Genomic DNA, 17,701 nt, shown 5'->3' on the forward strand with positions numbered 1-17,701 from the left:
GAGTCTAGCCTGTGTGATCTTTGTAATGGTACATCTTTTGACATAAGCAAGCCTTTACAAGGCTTAAAAACACAGTTGGACATGTGCTTAACAGAACATCGTAATGCTGTAGGATGTAGCTGGGATTGTGACGGAGGAAGAGGGAGAAAAATGCATCCAGGAGGACAGAAAGCATTAAGACGCAAAAATGCACAATTCAAACTGTACATTAGCAGATACTGATTCATCTTTATTAGTAGCTCTGAAACCTCACTCTTGGATCAGCTTTCCCAAAACTTTCGCTCTTTTAGTTACTAAAGAGTTGCCAATCAGAGTGTTGAGTCTTGAGATCTGTTGATAGGAATAGCAGGTACAGCAGAGACCAGGTGGTGGGGGGGGGTGTGAATGCATGTGCATGTATTTATTTTTACACCACACTTGGGCAGGCCTTCTTCCTCCCTGAAGTTTTCACAAGCTTTCTTGCTTTAGTTCACGCTGCAGAAGTTTTGTACTACAATAGTTTGCTTAAGATGGGATGTTTCTTTTTATGTTTGTAACATACCACTGAGATTTTACTATGCTATGTATGTTGTGGTTTAGCAGGCATCACTTACTGAAAGTGACTGGAAGTTTGAAAAACAGGTTTTTTTCCCACCTGTTGAACAGAAAAATATCTGTAGAATCATAATTAAATATAATTAAATGTTGTATGAAATAATGCCTTGTAAATCTCTAGAGTGGCATATATATGAACCAATGATGAGATCAAGTAATTGAGATTATTTTATCTGTTTTATTTGCAGAATTTACACTGCAGCATTCAGTCATAAGTGGGTTCATTCCAGAAGCTTAAAATGAGCTGATGCCAGCAACTGCCACAAATCAAACACTCCTCTGCCTTCCCCACTCCTGCACATTGACAGGATTAATACTTTCTGGCCAAAGGCCCAGGTTATGACAGACAGCACAGACAAAAGCTTGCGCTGCATCCTTAAAAACCACCAGAATTAAATATTGGCAGGCTGTGGGATGAAGCAAATTCAGTAGCCAGGGCCCCCTGCTGATCTTGTGGTCCTTAGGAGCCCACCTGCCAGACCCTGTCCTTGGGATGCAGAGCCAAAAGCTTTCTTGGCAGCACAAAATTCCCTCAGCAGCGTGAAGGGGAAGGAGAAGTCATGTGGATATCCCGAGTGAGCAGGAAGGTGCTCCTGCAGGAGCGGTGCTCACATCCACTCACCCCGCTTAAAGGCTCTAATATGTTTTCCTGAAGAAGGTAGCCAGTACATCAATTCATCCCGAAAGGGTGAAGTTAGGAGAGGAAATATCTGTAAGGAATGGAGGACTCCTTCCCTCAGCCTAATTCTCTGAGATCACCTTCTGCGTCTGAGGGATCCCGGGATGGGATCCCAGGCAGATCCCTGGGACTAGATCCCAGTAGCAGTCTGCAGGCAAAGTGAACTGCTGAAACAAGGAGTCACCGGTACTCTCTCAGTGGTAGATCTGTAATAGCTCCCATTGGTTTCCTAAAAATTGTTTCCTTGACATCTCAGTGTGAGGAGCTTTGCACAGCGAGGTTTTGTGTGGAGCCAGGTGCTGGGAATTCAGAGACGGCTGCCTGCAGATCCTGCAGAAAATGGACAATTGGATGTCGTCCATACTTAGATGGCACCTCAGCCCCAAAAAGTTGGGGTTTCCCCTGGAGGCATTCTATAGGCCATGAGCAGGAAGGCTGCCAGGATTACTACCCTGAGAGGGGAGTGAGTGTTTCTTAGTGGAAACACAAAGCACAGTCTGATGCAGTGACCACTCACCTGACCCACAGCTTTATGCAGGCAGTAGATCTCACCTGCAGGAGTTCCTGCTTCATGTCTAATAACCCAAACTGCATGGATGGGCATCCTTTTTAAATCAAGCACTGTTATTTTCACAACTTTGCGGAGACAGACAGTACATCACAACCTGTGGTGTAAAGGGTTAGTTACTTGTTAATTGCCCATAAGAGTTCATTGCTGAAAAAGCAAAACAAAATTGCCTGTTCATAATCTGGATTGGATTAGTTTCTAGTTCCAATGCATTTTCCACCTTTGCTAGATTAGAACCCGCTGGTAGCAAATTTATTCCCCATATGAATATTCTTATACAAAATTCCCTTTAAGCTTTTTGTTTATTACGAAGCCTTCTACTACACAGTGTTTTCAGTTCTTTAATCTCTCTCCCCTGAACACTCTTCCAGTTTTCCAACACTTTATTTGAAAAATGGAGCAGCAGAATCTGATGCATTATTCATGGAGCAGAGGAACAAGAGCCAAACACAGCATCACTGTAACCTACCTACTCATCTTTTGATTTTCATTTGTTTGTACAGCTGGGGCTCACATTAGCCCTTTTGGCCACAGCCTTGCGTGGGGAGTTCATGTCGAGCTGATTGCCACCCAGGACCCCCGGTCTCATATTCAGTCTCTGCTTCGGAGGATAGAGTCCTCTCTCTCCCTCTCATCCTGTAAGTATGGCCTGTATTCTTTATTCTTATAAGGTGATTCTGCACTTGGCCATATTAACACCTAAACTGGTTTTTCCCATCTTTCTACAGACCCCAGTTGCTGTGTCAGGTTTGTCCTTCCATTGTTTGTTTTCTGTTGTCCCCAGTCTTGTATGTAACTATAATGACTTAATTTTCCAGGGCGCTGATAAGGCTATTAAATAGTAAAGGGATGATCACCAATACCTGTGGGAACCCAGTAGGAACCCATCTGTTTGCTAATAAATACTTTCCCATTTACAGTTACACTTTGGTTTCCTTCATTTATCAGCTTTTTAATACATTTAATATGATTGTGGACTAAGAAGTGACTTCAATAAAAAATACGTTTGAGATTTTTGTCTGGCCTCATACAGTGCTTTCCACCTATGGAGTCCTGCTCTCCTTGTACAGATGGAGCACACGCCATACAGGCTTCAAATCGTTCGATTTCTTCATAAAGATGTTCTACAGAACAAGTCAAATGACTTAGGCTTGTAATACTGTCAACAACGCTGCCTTCGTCAAGTGAACTTGTAATTTTTGCATGAAATGACGTCAGATTAGTTGACGGGATCTGTTTTCCTCAAAGACAAGTTGATTGACTTTAATTATAGAGCTGCTTTTTTTTTTTTTTAAGATTTTATTAATTGAGTCCAATGTTGATTGTTCTAGCCTATGCAAAATACTGGAAACTCAGCTAACTGTCCTGTAATTACTTTTTACCCTTTTCAAACAGTCGCTGAACATGAGCTTCCTCCTGCCCCTGATCCTTCTCCAGGGGCCCAGAACTGCCTTAGATGCAGCAGTGAGCAGCTCTGAGCTCTCGTAAACCTTCTGAGACAAGTTTATTTCTAGCAACTAATCGGAAACACCTAGAATTGTGTACCTGCTGCTTAACATCCCCTCTCCCGGGGCTGCTGTGGTGGGAAGTTACTTCATCATCATTATAAACAGATAGTCTGGCCTTTTACCTGTGTGCTAATCAGAAATATTTATTGAATAACTTCTGCCTCTGTCATGCTGTTACGAACGATTCTACCACTTATGTTGTTCAGGATTCATCTTTCATAATCTGCTTAGAAAGATAAAAAGTTACATTTTTTAGAGTCTATCTGCCTTAATTTTTCCTAGTATCTTCACGCTTCCTCTAGATAATCTCTATTTTAGTTTTTTTACTCGTGATTATCTTCTTCCTTTTTGCTCTTCATGTGTTGATTTTGTATATAACGCTTTATATGTTTTTTCACTTCCCTGGTAAACCCAGCTGTTGGGTTTTTTCATTGTGTGTTATTTTTATCTAGCCCAGTCTTCTTTTCATGGTTGTAACATTGTAGGCATTTGGGAAATGTCTTAAACCATTCGCAGATGTCAGCAACTTTCTGTACGTTCTGTCTTCAGCCTGATTTGACTTCCATTCACTCTAGTTTTGTGAAATTGCCTGTCAGGAAGCATGCACTGTGATTTTAATTTATGTATATATGAAGAGGATATGTTCGTATATTGCATAAATTTTTACCAGTCTGGATTTGATCACAGACCATGTTAGTTGTTTGCACGGAAAGCGTTGGTCCTTTTCAGTCTAAACAACCAGTAACGTTCTGCTTTGTGACTCATTTAGCTAATTGGCAAGAGCTTTTAGTTCACAGGGTTAGGAAGGCTGATCTTTCCTTTAAATTACTAGTTAGTAACTAGTCATTCATAGCTTTTTGGAAAGTCCAGGCATGTTTTAGTGCAGTGATACAAGGTCTCCAGCATAAATTGTTCGGATTGAATGGCCCTGACATAACGCAAGGGGTTTTTTTGTGCTCGTTGTATGTAGGTGTTGAAGAAGCCCGTCATCCTGTGCTCTGCAGTGATTCCAATGGTCTGTAACAGATACCAATACCCCATCTTGTGTGTATCTTGATTTATAAATATCCAAGGTTACTTACTTCCAAGTTGTCAGTCACTCAGACATCATTTGTGACATATAGTGCCTGTCAGCTCCCCTCTTTCATTTGGACATCTTAAATTTGTTACAACTATTTCTTTTAATTTTCTAATAGTGTAAATCTAGCTACTAGTTTTCTGGAGTATTATTTTGCATTGCTATTCTGCAGGCAGAGGGTTTATCCATTTTTTCAGATGCTTGTAATTAGCATATAGGAAACTGAAAAGGGTCATCTTCATAGAATCGTAGAATAGTTTGGGTTGGAAGGGACCTTTAAAGGTCATCTAGTCCAAACCCCCCTGCAATAAGCAGGGACATCTTCAACTAGATGAGGTTGCTCAGAGCCCCGTCCAACCTGACCTTGAATGTTTCCAGGGATGGGGCATCTACCACCTCTCTGGGCAACCTGTTCCAGTGTCTCACCACCCTCATTGTAAAAATTTCTTCCTATATCTAATCTAAATACATCCTCTGTCAGTTTAAAGCCATTACTCCTTGTCCTATCGCAACAGGCCCTACTAAGAATCTTGTCCCCATCTTTCTTATGAGCCCCCTTTAAATATTGAAAGGCCACAACAAGGTCTCCTCGGAGCCTTCTCTGCTCCAGGCTCTCTCAGCCTGTCTTCGTAGGAGAGGTGTTCCAGCCCTCTAATCATTTTTGTGGCGCTCCTCTGGACTCAATCCAACAGGTCCATGTCTTTCCTGTGCTGAGGGCTCCAGAGCTGGACACAGTACTCCAGGTGAGGTCTCACCAGAGCACAGTAGAGGGGCAGAATCACCTCCCTTGACCTGCTGGCCACACTTCTTTTGATATAGCCCAGGATACAGTTGGCTTTCTGGACTGCAAGTGCACATTGTCAGCTCATGTCCAGCTTTGCATCCACCAGTACCCCAAATCCTTCTCCTCAGGGCTACTCTCAATCCCTTCATCCTTTAACCTGTATTGATACCAAGGATTGCCCCGAACCAGGTGCAGGACCCTACACTTGGCCTTGTTGAACCTCATGAGGTTTACATGGGCCCACTTCTCAAGGTCCCTCAGTATGGCTTCCCATCTCTCAGGCATGTCAACCACACCACTCAGCTTGGTGTCAACTGCAAAGTTGCTGAGGGTGCACTCGATCCCACTGTCTATGTCACTGATGAAGATATTAAACAGTACTAGTCCCAATACACATGAGCCTCCCTTGCAGATCATTCCCTGAGCAGTATGTGTAATGACCTCAGGATCGTGATGAAATCAAATTCTCTCTTCTGCTTGCCCTCAGACATGGACATAAAACTTAAAAATAGAACTACCATATGCTTAGTGATTCTTAGGTATTTTGACCAAAGTGGAAGGAACTTCTGTCTGTTTGCTGGCTTCCTTTGGAAAATCACGGAATCACGGAATCACGGAATCTTCAGAGTTGGAAGGGACCTCTAGAGATCATCTAGTCCAACTCCCCTGCTAGAGCAGGATTGCCTAAAGCACATCCCTCAGGGCTGCATCCAGGCGGGTCTTGAAAATCTCCAGAGAAGGGGACTCCACAAAATCCCTGGGCAGCCTGTTCCAGTGCTCTGTCACCCTCACTGTAAAGAAGTTTTTCCGTGTATTTGAACGGAACTTCCTATGTTCTAGCTTGTGCCCGTTGCCCCTTGTCCTGTCGCTGGGAACCATTGAAAAGAGCCTGGCTCCGTCCTCCTTAAACCCACCCTTTAGGTACTTGTAAACATTAATCAGGTCCCCCCTCAACCTTCTCTTCTCCAGGCTAAAGAGTCCCAGCTCTTTCAGCCTTTCCTCATAAGGGAGGTGCTCCAGTCCCATAATCATCTTGGTTGCCCTACGCTGGACTCGCTCCAGTAGTTCCCTGTCCCTCTTGAACTGGGGAGCCCAAAACTGGAGACAGTACTCCAGTTGTGGCCTCACCAGTGCAGAGTAGAGGGGGAGAATGACCTCCCTCGACCTACTGGCCACGGTCTTCCCTATGCAGCCCAGGATGCCATTGGCCTTCTTGGCAACAAGGGTACACTGCTGGCTCATGGGTAATTTGCTGTCTACCAGGACCCCCAGGTCCTTCTCCTCAGAGCTGCTTCCCAGCATGTCCGCCCCTAACATATACTGGTGTTTGGCATTCTTCCTTCCCAGGTGAAGGACCCTACACTTGCTTTTGTTGAACCTCATTAGGTTCTTCTCTGCCCAGCTCTCCAGCCTGTCCAGGCCACGCTGGATGGCAGCACAGCCCTCTGGAGTGTCGGCCACCCCTCCCAGCTTGGTATCATCAGCGAACTTGCTGAGGATACACTCTGTCCCCTCATCTAGGTCATTAATGAATATATTGAACAAGATTGGTCCAAGTATTGACCCCTGAGGGACACCACTCGTTACAGGCCTCCAACTGGACTCTGTGCCGCTGATCACAACCCTCTGAGTTCTGTCACTCAGCCAGCTCTCGATCCACCTCACTGTCACCTCGTCTAGCCCATACTTCCTCAGCTTCCTAATGAGGATGTTATGGGAGACAGTGTCAAAAGCCTTGCTAAGGTCAAGGTAGATGACATCTACGGCTCTCCCCTCATCCAGCCAACCCGTTATAACATCATAGAAAGCTATCAGACTGGTCAGGCATGATTTGCCCTTGGTAAATCCATGCTGACCGCTTCCAATAACTTCCTGTTCCTCTATGTGTTTGGAGACGACATCCAGAATGAGTCGCTCCATTACCTTCCCAGGGACAGAGGTGAGACTAACCGGTCTGTAGTTCCCTGGGTTCTCCTTCTTGCCTTTTTTGAAGATTGGAGTGATGTCAGCCTTCCTCCAGTCCTCAGGCACCTCTCCTGTTCCCCATGACTTTTCAAAGACGATGGAGAGTGGTCTAGCGATAACATCTGCCAGCTCTCTCAGCACTCGCGGGTGCATCCCATCAGGGTCCATGGACTTATGAATGTCCAGCTTGGCCAAGTGGTCTCTGACCCAGTCCTCCTCAACTGAGGGAAAATCTTCCTCTCTCCAGACCTTCCCCCTTGCCTCCAGGGTATGGGATGCATGAGGGACGGCTTTATCAGTGAAGACCGAAGAAAAGAAGGCATTCAGTAACTCTGCCTTCTCTTTGTCTTCCACCACTAGGGCACCCGTCTCATTCATCAGTGGACCTATATTTTCCCTAGTTTTCCTTTTTCTGTTGATATACTGGAAAAATCTCTTCTTGTTGTCTTTAACTGCAGTGGCCAAGCTGAGTTCTGATTGAGCTTTGGCCCTTCTAATCTTCCCCCTGCATAGCTTGGTTATATCTTGATAATCCTCATAAGTTGCTAAGCCCCTTTTCCAGAGAATGTAAGCCTTCCTTTTTTTCCTGAGGTCCAGCCAAAGCTCTTTATTTAGCCAGGCTGGCCTTCTTCCCCGTCGGCTCGTCTTTCGGGACATGGGGATGGCCTTCTCCTGTGCTTCTAAGAGCACCTGCTTGAAGTATGACCAGCTTTCCTGGGCACCTTTGCTCTTCAAAACTGCCTCCCAAGGGACACTCTCGACCATGCTCCTAAACAGGCTAAAGTCTGCCCTTCGGAAATCCAAGGTGGCAGTTTTGCTGGCTCCTCGCCTCCCTTCACCAAGAATTGAAAATTCTACCATTTCATGGTCACTCTGCCCAAGACGACCTCCAACCTTTACATCCCAAAATGCTTACTAATGCAGCAGAATCTCTTTTTCATGGCCCTTTGACGGCATCTGATCCCTTTTTAAGCCCCATCTTCTCTGGACTTAACAAAAGGGACATTCCCTCATGATTTTCCCACCATCACCCCTTTTTTAAACCCCAAATCCTTTCTCTTGAAGCACCTTAATATTCTCACGTGTTTCTTGTTGGCTTATTCTCCTCCAGGCTGTGACATTCCTATTCAAGCAGTGCAGCCACCTAAGAGTAAGGCAAGCTGTGGGATTAATCACCAAAACTGGAAACTTATCAGTCCTACAACCATATACATGGATAAAAAGACAAAGAGGACAATACATCGAGGAGAGAAGGCATCTGTCCAGCATTGTTGTTTTGTGTGCCTCTGTTACTGCTGCTGGTATCTTGAAAGCTGGTATCTTTTGAAGAGACAGAAGGAGAGGGAGACAGAAAGAAAGATGGAGACAGACAGAGAGGAGCAGGCCATTTGGGGCATACGTCCATGTGTATCAGTTTCAGTACCACCTCCTAGAGTTCCCTGAGGTAGCAGTGCGAGGTAGGCAACCTCATTGGGCTTTATGATACTGCAGAGTCCACTCTGAACTGAGCAGTATTTGGAGGCAAAGGGACTTTACTGTGGGTCACTAGTCTTCAACAGAAGCCAAGGAAGGGGACAGTAGTTTCTCTTTTTCCTCCCATTCTTGTGGATTCTGTCTCAATTCCCCTCCTGTTACTTACCTCCTGCTCTGCCGATTGCCCCATCCAGATTTCTGTAGGTTGTCTCTGTTTCTAGGGGCATTTCCCAGCTCTTTTTGGCGCTAGGGGCTGTGTATCACGGAATCACAGAATTTTCAGAGTTGGAAGGGACCTCTAGAGATCACCTAGTCCAACTCCCCTGCTAAAGCAGGATTGCCTAGCGCACATTACTCAGGACTGCATCCAGGCGGGTCTTGAAAGTCTCCAGAGAAGGGGACTCCACAACCTCCCTGGGCAGCCTGTTCCAGTGTTCTGTCATGCTTACCATCAAGAAGTTTTTCCGTGTATTTGAACGGAACTTCCTATGTTCCAGCTTGTGCCCGTTACCGCTTGTCCTGTCACTGGGAACCACTGAAAAGAGTCTGTCTCCATCCTCCTTAAACCCACCCTTTAGGTACTTGTAAACATTAATAAGGTCTCCCCTCAGCCTTCTCTTCTCCAGGCTAAAGAGTCCCAGCTCTCTCAGCCTTTCCTCATAAGGGAGATACTCCAGTCCCTCAGTCATCTTTGTTGCCCTTCGCTGGACTCGCTCCAGCAGTTCCCTGTCCCTCTTGAACTGGGGAGCCCAGAGCTGGACGCAGTATTCCAGTTGTGGCCTCACCAGTGCAGAGTAGAGGGGGAGAATGACCTCCCTTGACCTGCTGGCCACACTCTTCCCTATGCAGCCCAGAATTCCGTTGGCCTTCTTGGCAACAAGGGCACATTGCTTGCTCATGGATAATTTACTGTCTACCAAGACCCCAGATCCTTTTCTTCAGAGCTGCTTTCCAGCAGGTCCACCTCTAACCTATACTGGTGCCTGACATCCCCAGGTGCAGGACCCTACACTTGTCCTTGTTGAACCTTATTAGGTTCTTCTCTGCCCAGCTCTCCAGCCTGTCCAGGTCCCACTGGATGGCAGCACGGCCCTCTGGGGTGTCAGCCACCCCACCCAGTTTGGTATCATCAGCGAACTTGCTGAGCATACACTCTGTCCCCTCGTCCAGGTCATTGATGAATACGTTAAACAATACTGCTCCAAGTATTGACCCCTGGGGGACACCACTGGTTACAGCCCTCCAACTCGACCCTGCTCCATTAATCACAACCCTCTGAGTCCTGTCACACAGCCAGCTCTCAGTCCACCTCACTGTCCTCTCATCTAGTCCACACTTCCTCAGTTTCCTAAGGAGGATGTTATGAGAGACAGTGTCAAAGGCCTTGCTGAAGTTAAGGTAGATGACATCTGCTGCTCTGCCCTTATCTAGCCAACCAGTTATAACATCATAGAAGGCTATGAGATTGGTCAAGCATGACTTACCCTTGGTAAATCCATGTTGACCACTTCCAATAACTTCCTGCTCCTGAACGTGCTTGCATATGACATCCAGCACGAGTCGCTCCATTACCTTCCCAGGGACAGAGGTGAGACTAACCGGTCTGTAGTTCCCTGGGTCCTCCTTCCTGCCCTTTTTGAAGACTGGAGTGATATTGGCCTTCCTCCAGTCCTCAGGCACCTCTCCTGTCCTCCATGACCTTTCAAAGATGATGGAGAGTGGCCAAGCAATAACATCTGCCAGCTCTCTCAGCACTCGCAGGTGCATCTCGTCAGGGCCCATGGACTTATGGATGTCCAGTTTGGCCAAGTGTATGTACATAACCAGTGTATGGTTAAAAGGAACGAAAGACTGACCATAGACTTCCTAGAAGACATCCCTGGTGGCACAGATGCAGCCTGTGGCAGCACAGCATTGTAGAATATGGGGAGCTGCAGTTTGTAGGGTAGTTGGCAAAACAGAGTTGAGAATTACTGGTCTTAGTGGCTTCGTGGTTGGACTGTATGCATCAACACCGTCACTCTTCTCTAAGAAGGAAATTAGGACCTGTCTCCTTCCACATCCCGTTGTCCAGGGTGTTTTTTACTGTCACCTCAACCTCCCACTCTCTTTGTTTTTTAGATTTCAAAATCTCTGCTAAAAATGGACTAGATGGTAATGTGTCATATTTGTTATCCTGACAAATTCATCTCCAGGCAGTATCTGAATTCTTGCCTGTCCAGTTAACATGCTTAACCTGTGTGCTTCTGAAGTTATTTTCTGGACCAAGAACATCACATGTTACTCACTGTGGTGGGTTGACCCCGGCCATCATCTAAGCCCCAACTCTGTTACTCGCTCACTGTCCCCCAGCAGGATGGGGGAGAGAATCATAAGGGCACAAGCAAGAGAACTTGTGGGTTGAGATAAAAACAGTTAAATTAGTGAAGGAAACACAAAGGAAACAAGTGATGCAAAAGCACTCACTCACTCAACACGTCCCACTAGCAGACCGATGCTCAGCCAGTCTCTGAGCAATGATTGCTTTCAAAAAACTACCCCCAAGCTTTTATCTCTGAGCATGACGTCATATGGTGTGGAATATCCCTTTGGTCAGTTGGGGTCATCTGTCCCAGCTGTGTCCACTCCCACCTCTTGCCCACCCCCAGCCTACTCACTGCGGCGGCACAGTGAGAAACAAAGAAGGTCTTGACGCTGTGCAAGCCCTGCTCCGCAGCAGCTAAAACATCTATGGTTCTGTGGATGTGTTATCAGCAATGTTTTGGTCACAAATCTAAAGCACAGCAGGGTTCGGGCTGCTATGAAGAAACCTAACCGCATCCAGACCCAGGACACTTATGTAAACTGTCATACCCTGAAACCACAGGGGCGACAGCTGGGTTTGAGAAAACAGGTCTCACTAGTAGCACTTTTTTCGTCGCGTGTAACTGTAAGCAGAGTTTTCGTGTGTTCCCGTTACTGATGTAATCAGTACCTTCAGCACTCTGGTTGCTCGCTGGCCTTTGTCACTATGTGGCTGGCACCTTGTCTGGGGTCTCCATCTGTAAGCACCTTTGCTGTTGTAGCTGAAGCCAGCTGCAGCGATGGTGAGAAGACTGGGGATTTTTTTGTGAGCTGGCCACAGGCAAGTTTTTGCTCCTGTTTAGGAAGGGGAGTATTTTTTTCCCCGATGTAACCTTACAAATAAGAAATTTAAATAACGCTTCTAAAATACTAGCAGTAGCAACCTAGGTGAAACGAGAGCCCCTTTGGGAGGGAACGGTGTCTGGACTGGTCTCAAAATAAATAATCTCCTAATTTGAGACTCAGCTTGCTCCCATTTCCTTACTGTCACATCCTCCAAGTTCTTTAGTCATAAATCAGAAATCAGACAAGGTGGAGAAGAGGTTAGTTTCATTTGTGCATAGGCAAAGGGGGATGGGGAGGAAACAATGGGGTTTTTTGAGAGAAAATCTTGCTCCATGCTTCTTACATATTCCAAAGAAGCAAACAGGCAGAACTTTTATACCGCTTCCTTTCCCCGCTTCCTTCCCCGTCCATCCTGATTCACATCTTGCATTCTGCTCCATGCGCTCCCATACTGTGGATCAGATGAACATCCATTAATCCCAGGTAGATTCTAAAAATAAGAATTGAAAGAAAAAAAAAATCACAACAGTGTGAATCAACCTGCAATCATCTTTCTGTTCTCTTAACGAGGGAAAAGAAAGAGGAAATCAGTGGAGACACTGTTTCACTTCTCTTTCCAAGATGAAATGATTCTGGCATTTGCAGCAGTTGTTCTCTTGATACAGGTTTTCTAATTTATATACTTAAAAGGCACTTTAAAATTTAGGCGCATTAGCTCAAAATGCTTATGCAGACCATCCACCCACTTCTTTCTGCCCGTGAATAGAGCTACCACAAGCAGCCTGATGAAGGAGGAACGTAGCTTGAAATCACGCTATTGATTTTACATGGTGTTCTTGGGTTTTGCTCAGAACCACGGATAGACCTATCCTTTGCGGTTTAGCTGTAAACTGTAGAGTAAGCGGTGTGCTTACTGTGTGTAGCTGCTGCCTTTAGCTGTTAATTTCAAAGCTTCCTTTAACTCATTTGAAGAAAAAAAAAAGAAATCTTAAGTGCAGTTTTGATTCTGACTTGCTCTTTGGTTTATGAACGTAAAACCTGCAGGCCTTCCTTCTCAAGTTAGCTGTACATAATCTTCTTTCTTTTAGATTACAAGTGAAGTTTGGATGTTGATGCGAAAAATGAAAAAAACACAGAAGAATCTTTCCTCAGGACTGATCTTCCTGTGCTGCGCTTTTCTAGGGCATCTTTTTTTAATGTAATAAAAGTCCTGAGACAGTACAAGGCGTAACTCAGTTACTGTTACTTTAAGAGATTGCAGGGTGAGACTCTGCTTTAATTGCTTCTTATATTTTGTTCTGTTTTGGTTTTGCTGAAAGGGATGTATCACAGACAGTGGAAAAGAATTCACTAGTTTTTGAAAAAGATGAGGCCATGACATTCACAGACTCGGCTGGCAAAGAAGCTGCAGAAAACTGGAAGGGTGGCGATGTGTCCTTTTGTGGACAGTTTGGAGGGTCTGTCTCCTCTTCTTGCATCGGTTGCATTGGGGATCTTTTGATTACTGCTGCTTGAACAGCTGCATTGTGCTAATGCATCTTCTTATGGCCTTGCCAGGTGACCTCCCCACCAGCCAGCTACCAGTTAGTCCCACCACCACAACTGTCCCTCCAACAAGAACCACAGGTGGACATGGTTATTGTCCCTCCTGCCTGGCTGGAACACTGACTTCCTTTCTCCTATCTAGCTTGTAATAAATAGGTTGTCTAGACTGTAATAAATCTCTTGCCGGAGAGGGACTATACCCCACCAGCAGGACAATGGATCTGTTTGTCAAGACGTTCATCTCTCTTTCATCCTGGCATTCAGTGGCCACCCACTCTGCTCCATGGACAGTTATGCTCACAACCTCTGGCAGAAGCCAAGGGTCTGGTTGTAGTTCAGTGAAATCCTTCAACACACACCTTTGCTGGTCCTGGCCACTGAGGCTGGCTGAAATTAAACAGGCAAGAAGCCCAAATCTTCATCTTTCAGAAATGACTTTTAGTTCAGGTCCCAAAGGGGGAAAAGAGGAAAGGCAGGCACAGTGCTATACTTTGCAGACATGTGTTACAACTTAAACATCATCTGTAGTGTCAGGAAGTTGTCATTTCCAGGGCCACATCCCCAGTCACTCAGTAAATGGGGAGGAACAGCAGGGCAGAATATGGCACTTCAAAACTCTATGCAGGGTCTGCTCTTCTTATGGCAGCAGGAGCTGCTCCTTTTCCCAAGTCCCTTCTGCCACCATTGTAGAAGACTTCCAAAGCAACTGTATGCTGACAAGAAACAATAGTAAGAGCACTCCAGCACTGTAAAAGGCATTTGCTTTGAGTCGGAGATGAGCAGGAGCTCATCTAACACTGCTCTTCCTATTCCTCCGGCTATGGATGTCCATTGACACTGAGCAGTGGCCTGACTTTTGACTGCTGCAGGCAAACAAGCAATTAAACTACTGAGATTTTTCTACTCAGACCACTAAAGCAAAATCTGGGAGTGAAGCATTAAAGGACTCCCTTCAAAAGTCAAATTAATGCAGGCCAGGCATTTTTTTAGTGCTCTTTTTCTTATGAAAAAGCTGTTTCAATGCAGTCGCTGATCCTGCTATATACTTGACTTGAAGTTTTGCCCTGGTGTTTCTGGCCTTTTGTTCAGGAATACCACATTGTGTCTGTGAGATTTTCTGCATATCTCTAATAGTCACAGGATATCCAGCGGTAGTACTGCGTCTTCTCTGATTTACATTTTTTAATGCTGTATGACAGGTGCGGTGCACATGTCGATTTGAAGGCATTCTACACAAATCCCCAGTCTCCAGCCTCTTTCAAGGATGAAACAGATCTATCACATTGCAGTAGAATTCTGTTCTTTCTAGATCGGGCCATTAGTATAAAAATTATATGTATATATATAGTAAACCACAAGCCTGAGAAATAATGAATAACACCCAAGAGTTCAATTATTTTAAAGTATTTGTTGTGTCTTTCTGACCTGTTTTATGATTCCTAACAACTGTGGAATCACTGATCAAGCTGGAATGAAGGCGATCCTCTAAAAGGTCCCAGAGTTAACAGATTAAAAACAAAAAATAAGGCAATAAGTGTTGCTGTTTTATTCCGTCTGTTTAATTTGAGCTGGCTTGAAACTGACACAGAATTAATTCTGGAAATCCAAAATGCTCCCATCAGCATAGATGTAAGCCAAAGAGAGGTCAACAAGCAGACAGCATGAGAATTGCCGACCTACATAGGACTAGTTTTAAGTGCCTATTTGTTGCCCAAGTTGGAATGCCTTCCTAAGGACTTGTAATAGTCAAAGTGGGTGAAAATTGGGGGATTTAATGTGTCTTAGGCTTATGTTTCAAAATACGTACTCCATCAGTTTCTCTCTAGAGAGCTACTAATGGTGGCATGGAAAGTAAGACATTTCAACTTCAGGGTAAATTTCTGTGTTGATTATTCCCCCTCCCCAGCCTGCAGGAAGAATTCCACAGAAAATTAAAATCTCTCTTAAAAATTCTTGTAGTTCTTATTCTTGGAAAGCCTTTCTGTCCTTCTTGCATCTTCACGGTAAATGAATTCTACTCAGAATGTAGCATTTTGAATATTAAATCCTACTGTAGCTCATGAAATTTGGCTTATTTGATGTCACAGGCTGATACTTCTGTGGTGCTCTCAGCAAAACATAAAACACCAAGAAGATATCCCTTAGAGAATATATTTTTCACAGCCATGCTGGATACAATCCTTGGTTTGATTAACAAGCATGTTCACCACAGAGACTGAATAAAAGCCAAGGATTTTGTTGTTCTGATTCCCTTTTAACACAACTGTTTCTTAACTCGGCTTTTCTGCTGATGCTTTCCAGACAAGATTTGTAAGATTCAGTCAGAAAAAGACAGTTGACAGTTACCAGTCATCCAGCATTTCCCTTTCATGTCTTTCACTGAAAGAAGTTCTCCTAAAATATACCATCAAATTTCATTCCAGAGAAAACCAAGAGGAAGGAGAATGTGCCCTGCTGGGGCTGAACCGCCTCCACGTCTCTTCAATGGGTTGAAGCCCTCTCCCTTGGTGGTCTCCTTTCCCATGCAAGGGGTTGGAGGACAGAGGCCGTGGCATAGCTAGGAGGGTGCAGAATAGACAGGTGTTTCCCTGCATCCCCCTGTACCCCTCTCTCAAACATTTTAAGGACCTGTTCTCTCCTACAACACTCAAAAAGCAGGTTCTGAAGAAGTATCATAATTCAGAGTATCAGCTGTGAGTTGCAAAATCTTATGGAAAAACTTCTGATGCTCTGAAGGAGCAAATTTACATCATCTGTTCCTGATGGCTTGCAGCTGCAGAAGGTAGACAAAGCGAAGGCTTATCGATAATTTTTGCTGTTCAAATATCGAAATATCGACTTTTGGTAGGTTTTGATTAGCTAACAGGAGAATGGTTTTGTTTCTGTTAATGGAATGGATGTCTGGCTTTGGTGGGTGTTTCAGTCTTGGTTTCCATTTCATCGAGAACCAACAGAAAAACTGAAGGAGGGTGATTTACAATAATAATAGTGTTAATAACATCTCCTTGGCCTTCATCTGTTTCTTAACTGAAAGCAATCAAGGTGCTATGACTATATAAATAATTAATAATGATATAATTAATTTTATGTCTTTGTCAAATAGTGTTTCCACCATGTGGGAGGAAACCACTGTTCTGGTTAGGCTGATGTTGGATTGCAATGTAAATGCAATGTAAATGCAGTGTTAGAGTCCAAGAAGTATAGCAAGGATAAAAAAGGAGACAAATAACATAATGGTTATTTTCATTTGTCTCTAAGGAAGTCTCAAAAACCATGTAAAAGTTTTATGTTTTTATGAAAACACATGTTTTATATTGCCCATAAAAACACAACTTTAAAATAAACAAACACAACTTGCTTGCATCAGAAAAGTTCATTTTAATTAGGCTAGTAACGTACCTTTTAACAATATCATTGTCAAATTATGATAATGCTGCGTGACCCATAATTCACACATCTGAGAAATGCTGCCTTTCCTAATGGAATTGGAATAAAATCTTGATCCTTTACTGTAAATTGCACAGCATGTTGGATGAACAATGTTGTGTGCTCGTCTCCAGAGAGTTTAGTGTAAAACAGCTCCAGATTTTGTTTGGTGATCTCAGAGCTGGCTGAATAACTCCAGCCTTCCACAGCTCCAAATGCTGACATGCAGGGAGATGAGACTTTCGGATATTAAAAGCCCGCTCTGTGATACCGAAGGAGATTAGTTTTTGGAATCCATTCATTGACACAAAGGCCAATGCTGAATGGAGGTTATATTTATTGTCTATGAAACCCCTGAGTTAGCTGAAATCACTTTAAGCATGTACATGCAGACATGTATTCTCACACATTGAGCCAAATCCCCGTGATGCCGCTTTCTTTGAGCCAGGAACAGACAACTTTCAGGGGCTTGGCTTGAAAAGATGCGTGCATGTAACACCCTCTGTCACATTTTACAAGAGGCAACCTTTATGCTCGGATTGTCTAGATGCTGTGACAGAGTGGGAGAGGGCAAGTGAAAGAACAAGCCCTTTTTGTCAGTCATTCACTTTGCATCAGATTCTTCTTCCCTGTGTGCTGCCATTGCCAGCAAAAAGATAAAGGGAGCAAAACCCAAACAAAAATCAAGAAAATGATAATTGGCTGGTTTTCTATTTATATAATTTCTAGTAAAAAGAAAACCCCAAACCACTATTTTTCTGAAACTACCAGTACATATATTTACCATCTCCTGGTTTATTCACTTTTTTCGGAATTAATACTTTGAACAGTTTTATTTTTGCGCCTGGTTTGTCGTTTTAGCGTTTTCCCTCACCAGTGTGTAAATGAAGCATGTAGGGCTGTCTTGTCAGCGCTTGTGAATCGGTATGTGAAATCTTACCAGATTTCAGCG

General features: G+C 44.2%; 1 protein-coding gene across 5 annotated transcripts in view; it reads left to right on the forward strand.

Annotated features, from left to right (window-relative positions):
• Positions 1-17,701, forward strand: part of FYN (FYN proto-oncogene, Src family tyrosine kinase) — a 145,077-nt gene that overhangs the window by 84,552 nt on the left and 42,824 nt on the right. For 4 of the 5 annotated variants that reach the window (XM_054194662.1, XM_054194664.1, XM_054194661.1 and 1 more), the window contains one exon: positions 2,345-2,479. The exons of the other annotated variant lie outside the window; for it this stretch is intronic. The gene's annotated coding sequence lies outside the window, so the exon portion shown is untranslated. The remainder of the gene's footprint in view (positions 1-2,344; positions 2,480-17,701) is intronic. 5 annotated transcript variants of the gene reach the window in all.

The sequence above is a fragment of the Rissa tridactyla genome, chromosome 3, assembly GCF_028500815.1.
Source record: "Rissa tridactyla isolate bRisTri1 chromosome 3, bRisTri1.patW.cur.20221130, whole genome shotgun sequence".
Taxonomy (NCBI): domain Eukaryota; kingdom Metazoa; phylum Chordata; class Aves; order Charadriiformes; family Laridae; genus Rissa; species Rissa tridactyla.